Genomic DNA, 12,112 nt, shown 5'->3' on the forward strand with positions numbered 1-12,112 from the left:
TATAACTAGAGAAGTTTAGAACGCTTATTTGAGACAACAGTTTAGCAAAGTATCTGCTGCATTTGTTTTACGTGTTCTGGCTTGCTACATATTTATTTGTTTATGACAGTCACACCTGACTGTTCTCCCTTTAGCTTTGTTTACTTTTCCAACAAAGTTGAAAAAGTCACAAGAGCAAGTAAAAATATTAAAATTCTCCTTCTCTTGCATAACAAAATACATACATAGGATAATAAGCTGTATCTTAAATTTAAAATATGATATGTACACAGTCACCCTTTCTCACTTTTTGGTAGGACTCTCCTGTGGGAGGAAGCAGCTGTTTTGGAAGAGGGCTGTGCCCCTAGAAAGGGGCTGCTTGGTGCAGCAGAGAGCACAGGATGTTCCAGGGACGAAGGAGTAAACAGTGATGCAGGATGGTCAGACAGGGACTTGAGGCAAAAGTCAGAATGGATGGAAATTTAACAATAAGGGCTACCCAAGGGCTTCAAAAGGGAGTGGAAGTTATTCAGGGAGGCCCAGGGAAGAAGAAACACTTAAAAATTGAGTCTGATGCTTGGCTAAACCACCTAGGATGGTTTTCACAGATAAACTATTTTCAAGTGCATAGAGTTTTGAGAGGTTGGTTCTGAGAACACCAACTCTCCTCATCTTCCCCTCTTCATCCCCCTACATCAAACAAATAAATCAATTCCCAGGAGCTCCTTGAGGCTGGACTGGGGAAAGGCCCATAAATACTGTAGCAAGTATACATGCTGACAGGATATGCTACAAAACACTTATTTTGAAACTTAACTTTTTTAAAAATCAGATAGAAAAAAATCAGTACAGTTAGTACAGTATTAATATATTATATTTTTATATTATGTATTTCAATAAATATTTATAAATTAGCATTTTCAATGTTACTTCAAATTAATATGTTGATATTGCACAGCTGTTTTTCAGTGTGGCACTACATTTTTCACCACTGAATGTGAAAAATTAGTCCTAGGTTAATGGTATGGGTAAATATCTTTTTCACATATCTAAAACTTAGTTAAATGTATAACTCACTGCAACGGTTAGCTACAGAAATCACAGACATAAATTCCTTAATAATGACAAACTCATTACTAAGTACTTCATAGTTACCTGTTAAGCTTCCTGATCCAAAAGTGTACCCCAGCTCTGCATGTTCCTAAACTTGAAACTACTACAAAGAGAGAGGTTCTTGTAAAAGAAACACTGTGTAACAGCTTTGCTTTTGATAAGATTTTCTTAAGCTATCTCTCTGATACCAGGTACAAGACCAGATGCTGTGTGATGTATTTTGGGGAGAGAAGCAGCAGCAGGATTTTGACACATAGAGATGTCGGCAATTAGAAAGATGTGGGCAGAGGACTGCACTTATGTTAGGGGTTAACAGATGCAGGAAAAGATGACCTAGCATTAGAAACTGAGAGATTTCATTGCAAATGGAATTAGGAAATAAGTTTTCAACGTTTTGTTTAACATCTCTTTTCTCGGATGGTTCTTTTCTGTCTGTTGGTTCTGATTTTCTGTCCAGTAGCCCACTTTCTGAGATGCATCTCTGCTCTTAGCAGTACATCCTGCTCTTGTGATTATGGTCCAAGAGTGCTGATTCACTGCTGTTTTCTCAAACCAAATCATATTAAAAAGTATTACCTCTGAAATAAAGACTATTATACGAAGTCATCATGTCTCACAGTGCAGTTTAATTACACAAAGATAACCACCTATGCATCCACCCAGTTGTGAGTACATTTTGTCCATAAGAAAGTAAACAGTCTGCTTATTCTCCATCTACCCTTCCCACCATTTTTAGTAGAAAATACACCATATCACAGCATTGAAGTGTATTACTAACCAAGATCTCTATGACAAATATTAATAATAAAAATAATGACACAAAGGAAAAGCTGAGTAAGATAATCTGGTGTCAAAAAAGAAGGTTAGGTAGCATCTTGTTTGCTTTGACGTGTGCTGATTAAAGTAAGAATTCCATTAGTAATAAATCTGCTCACCTAGATGTAATTTGTGGCCTTTTCTTCTACTTTTAATTTCATTATTTGCTATTACTTTTACAGTTGTGTTCAAATTTTTCCATGTCACCATTACAATATTTTAACTAAGAACAACCACTCACAGATCAAATAAACAAACAAAGTCCCATTGGAGCATCTCAAGAGCACATGACCAGTGTGACTTCACAGGAATTGCTCTGTGTATGTAAAAGTTCTGCCTTGAGCTAAATGACAGAGGAAAGCTATGTTTAGGACATTTGTAGAAAATTAAATGCTTTTAAGTTTTGCCATTCCTATCCTTCTAAACACCCATTATTTACTTGAAGCTTATATTTCTCAGGTCCAGAATGTCAACCTTTTATTTCTGCTTGAGCAAATGCCTTACTTAAGAAGAACAACTGGAACAGCTTCTGTGGGAAGCAGCCTACTGGAGTGAAACCTGAGCTCATGCCATTTAGCTTTAGACACTTCATTTAGGTGCCTGAACTTAAATATTTCCTTTCTTGACTCTTGCTAGCCAGGTTCCCAGCCTGAATTACCCTATTACAGTTTCTTTGTATTTTTATTGACATGAAAGGAAATTCAAGCAAATAGACAGGTATTTAGCTATCAAATGTAGGAAATAAAGTAACACTGCACACAGTCCCCAGTTGTGACTGTATTATACAACATCAGTGATGCTGTTACATAAATGGTATTTTCTTTGCATTTCATTCCATGAGCCTGAGAAACTGAAGACTAATAAGTTATCTCATTAATGAAAGGACTGAATTATAATTCCTTTGGTTTGACACAAACAAAGGTGACCTGCGCACAGGAAATCACTACATTTCATAAAGAAGAAAACTCGCATTTATTAGTAAAGTAAGTACATTTTGTTTTATCTATATTCTTAGGGGCATTATTTTAAAAATGAATGAGAAATGAAAATGAAAGATAATACTTATATAAAAATGTCATTTTTATGTAACTATATATAGCACATCAAAGAACCAAGACGATCTATAAGTCATTTTGAAAGTGATAAAATCAGCCATGCTCATTGTTTGCTGTTGAGCATCAAGAATCTCACCCTTTTCCAACTGCAGTGTGTTGCAGCAGCTTCGTTTAATCACAGAGCCTTGAAGCAGCTCCCTTCTGCCAATCCTTGCAGCCGCATTGCTGCTTTCAGCTCCCCATCTAATAGACAAGTACATCTCAGTGTGCAAAAACTGCACCAGGGGAACACGGAAGGAAGAAAGACAATCATTCCTTCAAAAGGCCCGGCAGAACATAAAGCATACAGCCAGAGATGTAGATACAGACTCAAATTCCTTTTAATGATATTTTTTCTGCTGTTGATTCTTGTAAAATATATACGCTAATATATTCTTAGCAAGTATTGAGCATAAAAGAGAGAGGGGGTAAAAGCAAACCCCAAAATGGTATTCTGCATTTAAACTGATATCTGCAAAAAAGGAGATCATGCTAAATTTTAAAAAAAAAAAAATCATCTCAATACCAGTAAGGGCCACCTGCTGAGATAGTGAGTCCTCTCAGAGACTACTGTGTCTTTTAATATTGAATTGTCTACTCTGGAGCGCAAAGAAGGGAGACAAAAAAGGAGAGGAGGATCCTCATCTTCATTAGATTTTGAATTTCCCTCTGGAGATGCCTATCTATCTCCCTTGACAAGATCAGAGCCTTAGGGCCTCACTTGGCTTCTTTCAAAGGTATAAGCAGAACGTTCAGGAGATTGAAAGCCTAAAGAGGATCCAGGTAAGCCAGGAAAGACTGTAAAAGAGCAGGTACCCATGTTGTTATGCTATTCATTCAAAGGCTAAGAATTATATTCACACTGTTCATACTGAGGGTAAAATAAAAAATATACACTTTCAATAGGAAACTTTGGGTCAGACCCTGACTTTTTTTTTTTTAAATTGCTGTAGCTTCATTATGAGCATCATGTTATTTAGGTTAAAAAAAAAATCTAAAGTTGCAACAATTAGTTGGCAACAAGTTTCACTTGTGAAATCCAAAGAACTGTACAGCAAGAAAATGGAAGATTCTGCCATTATCTATCTTGAGAAGCAAGCGTAGGGAATGTAATTCTCCACAGTCTAAAATACAGTATTATTTGCATAGATAAAAAATGAATGCTAAGTGGCTGAAAATGCCAATGATGTGAACCGGTAAACTTTTACAGCTAACTTACAAGGGCCTTTGGGAATTGCACACAGTGAAGGACAGCACCATGTAAGATGTGTCATAATAGCACACACTGGTAATGTCATTATTACCTTTCTAGTGATAATGCCATGAATAGAATAAGAGGTAACTCTTATTAAAATGTTGATCTACACCAAAATGAAGCTTTTTCATGGGCATTTTTTACTCAGCACTAATAATGCAAGTGGAGAGGTTTTATATGTATATACACTTTTATATGGGATTTTGTATTGCATTGTTTCTGTGATGTAAAAATAAGCTAGTTTTCTAGATTAATATTGTAGAAAACCTCTTTTTTTGGATGAATATCTAGTTTTCAAATGAATTTGAAAACGCAGTCTAAGTAACCTGATTTTATATGGAATTACCTAAATGCAGACAGGGAAAGTTTTATATGAAAACACACTACATAGCATCTTCTGCTTAATCTGCACCCTTTTTGCAGCTGATGGAAATTCTGCCATTGAATTAGCCTTAAAAAAAATACTATGACATAGAAAAAGTCCTATTTTAATATGTCTTAGCCACTTTTTTTCCTTTAAATTCAACCTCTTATTTCTGCTTTTTGAGGGTAAGCAAATATTCAGGTTTTTGCAAAGGGTGGCCCTGAATGATGAGGAATGGGCATCATCAAGTCCCAGTCACACAGCAGACAATCAGGCATAAGGCAGCCTTCTACCAGCTGCCTGAATTACTGCTACCTTGACAGCTGTGGAAGAACACAGGAAAACCCAGCTAAGACACCAAGTAAATACCTGAGTTTAGAGCCACCCCAGAGCTCTGCACCTCCATAGCTATACTGCTGCCACTTTGAAGAGTTACGAAGATGAGATGAAGTCAGGCAGTAACTGCAATATGGACAAAATCAAAATAGGTCACACAGAGTTAATGTTGCACTGTGATTGTAGAAGACAAACTTATAAAGAACAAAGGAAGAGACAGAAAATATGAGGGACCAATGTGGTTAAAACTTAGAAGCAGATGTTACAGCACTCTAACTTTCATTATGCTAGAGCTGATTATTAATGATCTGCCAGGCCAAGAAAGCAATGAGGTAGCAAAATATGAAAATGACAGAAAATAATTTAAATTAATCAGAACAAATAAAACATGAATTTCAGAGACACCCAGTAAAGTGTATCAAATCCCGTTTCTTTCTGCTAAGCCTGGAATGGAACTAAATTTTTTGCATTTTCAGGCAGTATTTTTATGCATCTAGAAAATCAAAACATGAACTGAAGAGAAGGGTGCACTGAGAATTTTTTTTAAAAAGCATAAAATCATGAAATTGCTGTCTTATACAAAAAAAAAAAGTAATTCTGGGAGCAAAATTGGTGACTTTTGCCAATCACAAAAAGATAACTTATTAATTCAATTGTCTACATTAGCAAACTAAAAATACTGTCACTTCCTGTACATTCACACACATCAGCTTGTGTTATAATTTAATTCTTTTGGCATTTCAACAGTAAATGAAGAATTATTTCTATCTATTGCTTATTACACAATCTTCATGCTTTTGTCTTTCTGAAATAATGAACAGATAGTTAAAAACAGGCATGGCGCAGCTCACTCTTTTATATATATATGTCATTATTTTGCCTGCCTTTCACCTCTTTGCTGTATCCATCTGCTTTCTGCAGTGTTGTGCTTAGGACATGCTAAATATGCTTAATTTATGTAAACAGTCAGTGACAGAACTTGCCATGCATGAAAGTAAACACTCGTGTATGTCTCTGCCTTAGAAAGGACCTACAGTGGGTTCCATGCTGTGCAGTGTCTTGTGGAGGAGCCCTGATGGGTGACTCCTACCACAGCAACTACCACAGTGACAGTGACAAAACTGAGGGCAGGGCAGCATCAGATGGGTTTTATATCGTAGGGCAAGACCAGCTGAATTTCACTTTTCAGGGATTGAACAACGTTTTAAAGCTAAACTAACAACATTAACTTCCACGATGGTATAAGAAGCCTGTGGCCAAGGGCCAGGGCGGACGCGCGGCCGGCAATGGAGGTGACGCCGTGTGACAGCCCCGGGCGGCGCCGGGCACGGGGCACCAGGGCCACACCTTGTACCGAAACGGGATCGGCCACTTCTCCCGGCAGCTGGCGATAGGAGGACATAGCGTTAAGTCGTACCAGGGGATGTTTAAGTCGGACAGTAGGAAGAAAATCTTCACAGAAAGGGCGATTAGATAACGGAATGGACTGCCCAGGGAGGTGGTGGAGTCACCATCCCTGGGGATGTTAAAAGACTGGACGTTCCACTCTGCCATGGTCTGGTTGACAAGGTGATTGGTCACAGGTTGGACTCGATGATCTCAGAGGTCTTTTCCAGCCTAATTTATTCTGTGATTCCGTGATCACCCCGCGCTGCCGGCGCTGTCCCCGCGCGCAGGGGCGCAGCACGGTTTCTCGCGTGGAGCGAAGGAGCCGCGGGGCGAAGCGCAGCCCGCGGGCACGGCACGGAGGACGCCGGGCACAGGGACCCCGCCGGGCACAGGGACCCCGCCGGGCACAGGGAGCCCGCCCGTCACCGGGCCGTGAGCGGGCCCGGGGCCGCGGGGCCGAGCGGACCGTGAGGGCAGCGCCGGCCCCCTCAGGGCTCTGCCCCCCCCCCCCCCCCCCCCGCGCCCCCCGCGGGTCCCGGCGCGCGCCCCGCCCGCCCCGGGGCTTCCCCCGCTCCGCGCGCGCCGCCCGGGCCGGCGCGCATGCTCGGAGCGCGGGGCGGCGCGCGGGGCGGCGGTCCTGCAGTGCGGGGCGGCGGCGGGCGGCGCGCGGGGCGGAGCGGGGGCGCGCACAGGAGCTGCGGCGCGAGCGGCGGCGGGCGCGCACCGAGGCGGCGCCGCGTGTCCCTCCGGCCCCAGCAGCGCGCGGGACCCCGGGCCCTGCGCCCTCCTCCGCACCGCGGACAGACCCCGGCCCGCAGTAAGTGCGGGAGGGACCGCACGGGGAGAGGAGGGGGGGATCCGGGCCCCGCGCCCGCGAGGTGCGGCGGGAAGCGGCCGGCGGGGTGCCCCGCGCGGGGTTGTCCCCCGAGAAGGCGGCGGGGCTGAGGCGGGGGTGCGCGGCCTCGGCGCTGTCAGCGGCGGGGGATCGTCCTCGCCGGGAAAGTTGGTGTGCGCGGTCGGTGTGCGGGAGTTGTTGCGCTGGGGAGATGGAGGGAGATGGTCCCCGCGGCGATCCGCCGTTAACTCCGGGAGTTAACGAGCCCCGCCGGTCGGACACAGCACCGCCAGCATCCCGGGAAGAGCTGAGCTGTCGCCTAACGATCCGTGCTTGGAAACGCTTTGGTGAAGAGCGAGTCTTTGGCGTTCGTGCTCGTTGGAAAAGGGATAGCGAAAAGGGCGTGATTTTTTTCCAGTAGGGAAAGGGAAAAAAAAAATAAAAAAAGGAAAAAAACGACCGCGCGAAACCAAGCGCCAGAGCAGCCCTCGCAAGGTCATCACACAGCACGGCAGGAAAAAGTGCTCCCGATCCGTGCGATCGCTCTGTCGCTTTTCGTACTGCCTGTAAGGGATGCTTTTATTTTGTCATTCGGTTTATTTAACAGGCGAGGTGTTTGCAGGTGGTAGGTGCGGGGCGGAGGTGCCGCGCTCCTGTATTTACTAGGGCATAAATCGGAGTGAAGATGGAGGTGGGAGGAGATAACAAAAGCTGGTGTGCGATCCTGGGCATCTCCCACACGAAGGCGTGAGAAGGAGGAGGGAAAGGAGACGGCAGGAGAGAGAATTTCGTTTCCAAAGATCAAAACAAAAGGTGGAGCGGGTTGAGGCAGATCGTGAGCAGCGGGGCGGAAAGCGAGGGAGGCGATTTCCGCGCTGACCCGCGCGGAGCGGAGTGCGGGGCTCTGCGGGGCTCGGTGTGCGCGGCCAAGGGGGGAGGGAGGGATGGAGGGATGGAGGGAGCGCGGGTGGGGTCTGCCCGACCGGCGCAACTTTGCGCGCCAGCATCGCTTGGAAATAAGGTGCTCGCACCCGGAGGGACGTGCTGTTTGTGTGGGGCTGGGGCAGGAGCGCCTGCCGGAGCCCCGAGGGCTTCCTCGCCCTCCTGTTCCATGCCCCGCCGGGAAGGAGCGGGTCCTGGGGCGGGCTGCGGGGGCAGCGCGGAGCTCAGCGCTGCGGCGGGGACGCTTCCCCGGGGCTGAGCGCCGTGCGGGGCGCTGCGGGCTGCCCGGGCTTCCTTCCCGGCGGCGGCTGCCAGAGGGGACGGCAGCGCTGCCGCCCTCCCGCACGGCTCGGTCCCCGGGCACCGCCAGTAGTCTCCCGGCCCGCCGCTCGCTGCCGCCCGCGGGGCTGCCCGTACCCCCGGCCCCCCTCCCCCCCGGTGCGGGGCTTTTCCTGCCGGCCCGGGGGTGTCCCCACCCCCCGGAGTCCCCCGCTCTCCCCACTGCCCCCCCAAGGGAACGCCTCCCTTCTCCCGCCGCAGCCAGGCGGTCCCCTGCCTGCATGAAGCCACTGGCAGGGTTCCCCCCACCCCGAATTCGCATCCCGTCCCCAGTGCCGTGAGCCTTTCCCGTGCTAGGTGGACCCAGCCCCTCCCTGACCTGCCCCAGCCCGGGCGGGCTGCTCCGGCCGCCGGCGTGCGGAGGAACCGTCGGGGATTGGGAGGGAAAGGGAAACGAGGGGGGTTGATCTTGGGCAGCTGCAGATCCTCCGCTTGCCCGGCCCTGGAGGAGCCTGTTCGGGGCTTTTCGGGGCTGGGACGGGGCTCTCCGCCTTCCTCGGGCGAGGGGCAGCTGGAGTCGGAGCGGGCGCAGGTACCGCGCTCCCGAATCCCGCTGGAGCCGGAGCCGCGCAGGAGGCGGGGAGGATTTACCTGCACCGCCAGGCTGTTCGGCTGGCAAAGCAAAGGTGCAGATAACAGGGTGATGGAAACACCCGCCGTTTTCATTAAAACTGAAGGGCGATTACTTGGGCATTAAAGCCATAGCCAATTATCAAAAGGCCAAATATATGAATAAATTCCGTGTTCTTGTACAGAAGATGTTAATGTAACAGATGGATTTAAGAGATACAGGTTGTTCGCCCAACAATTCTGCTGGCTATATATTTTTAGCAATGTTTGTTACTAGTGTGCCTGTGGATAGGCATTCTCTTTGTTTATATATTGGAAAGTTCAGATCTCAGAGGTATCAGTATCTCTTTATGAAGAATAAAAGGATGGACATATTTTATAACCAGAATATGATATGCAACAGATTAATCACAGAGAAAAATAAATGTATGTGGAAGCTCAGTGTTTGCAGAATACATAATCACTGTCCCTTTCAGAATGTGTACTTCCTAGTAGTTGTTTGTGACACATTTTCAGAGTCATTAGTTTTCACTACTACCCTATTACGTGACAGAATGCCCTTCCTTTTAAAAGAACATAGTTCATTTATGAACATCAGTTTGCTTGAAAGATCTTCTAGTACAGTGTTCAAACAGCACAATCCATTTCAGTTTTGTGGACTGTGATCAATTCTAATTAAAACTTCAATTATGTGTTTCTCCATTCAAACAAAGCATGATGTAGTCTGGACTAACGTTGGTGTCAAGGAAAAGTAAGGAAGCGTTCTTCATCTTGGATATGTGTTACCCTGCCTTTTAATTAAGGACTGAATCCTTAATCTTGTTATTTATCCACAAACTTTTATGACATAGGACTGCAATATTTAACCAGTTTTCTAGGTTGCCCTGTCTTCTTGTCTGATACAAAACTATACCTTTGCACCGCTGATTTTTCAACGTGCTTCTTGTTCTGGAGCATCCAGCTACTGCCTGCAGATCCGTTGTGTCGCCAAGCGGCCTCTACTCCGGAGTATCACAGCGTTATGTAACTCCCAACACACAGCAAATGCCAGAGATGTCTCCGCCGCTGTCGGTCCCGTTGAGCCCTGTGTGCCTTCCCCTGCTGCATTGTACCAGCAGAGTCACAGCTGATACCACCCCACGGCACCAGCCAGAAGGGAAACTGCCCTAGCCAGGGTGATGAGGCCAAGTCTAGCTGGGATGTGATGGGGCAGGGCAGAGGAAATCAGGCTGGCTGTGCAGGATGGAAGCGATGCAATGCCGCTGGCTCTGGTGCTGTTTGGAAAAGCACCACGTGTCCCAGGGTGCGACATCCTGCTGACTGCAGCATGTCTGGGGTCTGGGGGGATCCTGATGTGCCTTCCAGCAGGGTCCTGCTCAAGAGCTGCAGCACCATTGTGCTGCTGCAGGCCTCTTGACTTTTCTCTCTGTCTGTACATTCAGTATAGCTGCAGGAAGGATCTAAACCTAATGGATACAGATTCCCTTAACAAACACATGAACGTGGTGAACTTTGTTGTGGGTGATTCCATAACTGTTTACATTTCAAGCTATTGTCCTGGTTCTGTTTCTCAGCTTTGGAATTGTAATGTTATGTCTGTCTGCACAATGGATTCCTAAGCTTTTCTGTATTGTATCTGTACCTCTTGCTCCCATTTTAGGTATTCAGTTCTGTCAAGCTTTGCAGATTCCCATAGATTTCCAGAATTTTATGTCAAAAATTTTGGCCAAAAAATGCTGGCTCATCCTCTAATTGTGAATCAAACAGCAATGTACACTAATTGAACATAAAATTAGAAAATTTAAAGTATGGTAGACAGATTTGATTTTGAAGTCCTAGGAACTGAAACACACAGCACTTACCCCGAGCAGCTGGGCTCCTTGTCTGTGATGTTAAACATTGTCAGCACCAGTCTTCATCCTTATGTTTTTGATAGGTATTGTTTTAGCACTGTGCATTGGGGCAAAACCCATTTGTCATCCATTTGAGTGGTCTGTAAAGAAGCTTGTTTCCAGGTGGGTTTGATTGCCCATGGATTCTTTGCTTTCTTTAATGTTGTCTTACATTAACAGAGAAAAGCACTTTGTGATCTTCCTGCATTATTTCTAGTGAGCCTAGACCATTTCATCTGTCCCCATTTTCTTTTCAGTCACTATTACCTGCATTTGCACACCTTTTGCCATTTTCTGTGTCCTTGGGCTTTTTCTTCCTTCCTTCAGGGTGTAATTTTGTTCCTTTTTATGTGTGCTCATTGCATCTTTGGATCCCTTTCCACCTTACCGATTATCTTCTTTGCTGTTTATTTCTTCCTTGGGAAAGACCATGGTTTACCCTATAGCTTCTCTCCATGGCATCACCAAAAGATCTGTGTGGTACAGGAATACAGCACCAACAGGGAAGGCTGTGAGCATTTGCTGTGCTGGAAGGTGTAAGGATCCAGATGGGCTCCCATCACAGGGCGGCGCTTTCTTACCTCAGCTCCAACTACTTCTCTTTATTCGTGGAGAGAGAATCTTACCTTTTGAATTTTATACTGTTGCTCTGAGAGTAATAGCTATAAACCTTTCGAAAGAAAATTAAGCAGATGATAAAAAGGATATATGTTCGTGGAATACCAAATCTGAGAGTACTGCTACAAATTTTTATCGCTTTTTAAGTTATAAAGTGCTAAGAATATATATGTATTTTTTCTTTTTTTAACTGTGTGGATGTTACCCACAGGGTCTCTGCTTTCAAGAGCTTTTCCACATTTGGATGTGAATGTGACTGAAGGGACAATAATATATTTGTAGGACATTAAGGCAGATTATTAGAGATGGTCTCATAGATGAAAGTTGAAAAAAGTAAGTAGTTTCGAGACAGTTGAAGAAGAATAAGATAGAAGCCACTTGATAGTAAAATTCACTGATTTTTTTATAAAAATATCAAGCTGTTTTTCTTTGTGATTATTCCCCTAGGGAAAGTATAGAACAGAATATGTTCAGTAAAATAACTTGTAAAACCACAGCTAATTGAAATAAATTGTGCTCCTTGGGAGTGAAAGGGCAACTGCATCTTTCTTTGAACTAAGCATGATGTGT

The 12,112-nt window shown here is 45.3% G+C and overlaps 1 protein-coding gene across 3 annotated transcripts in view; it reads left to right on the top strand.

Annotated features, from left to right (window-relative positions):
- Positions 1-7,091: 7,091 nt before the first annotated feature.
- Positions 7,092-12,112, top strand: part of VSNL1 (visinin like 1) — an 85,307-nt gene continuing 80,286 nt past the window's right edge. The window contains exon 1 of one of the 3 annotated variants that reach the window (XM_083856192.1): positions 7,092-7,163. The gene's annotated coding sequence lies outside the window, so the exon portion shown is untranslated. Of the gene's footprint in view, positions 7,164-7,728; positions 7,748-7,868; positions 7,995-12,112 lie in introns of those variants that run through there. The other 2 variants (XM_083856193.1, XM_083856191.1) reach the window with 2 other exon arrangements.

The sequence above is a fragment of the Zosterops lateralis genome, assembly GCF_965231275.1.
Source record: "Zosterops lateralis genome assembly, chromosome: 3".
NCBI lineage: Eukaryota > Metazoa > Chordata > Aves > Passeriformes > Zosteropidae > Zosterops > Zosterops lateralis.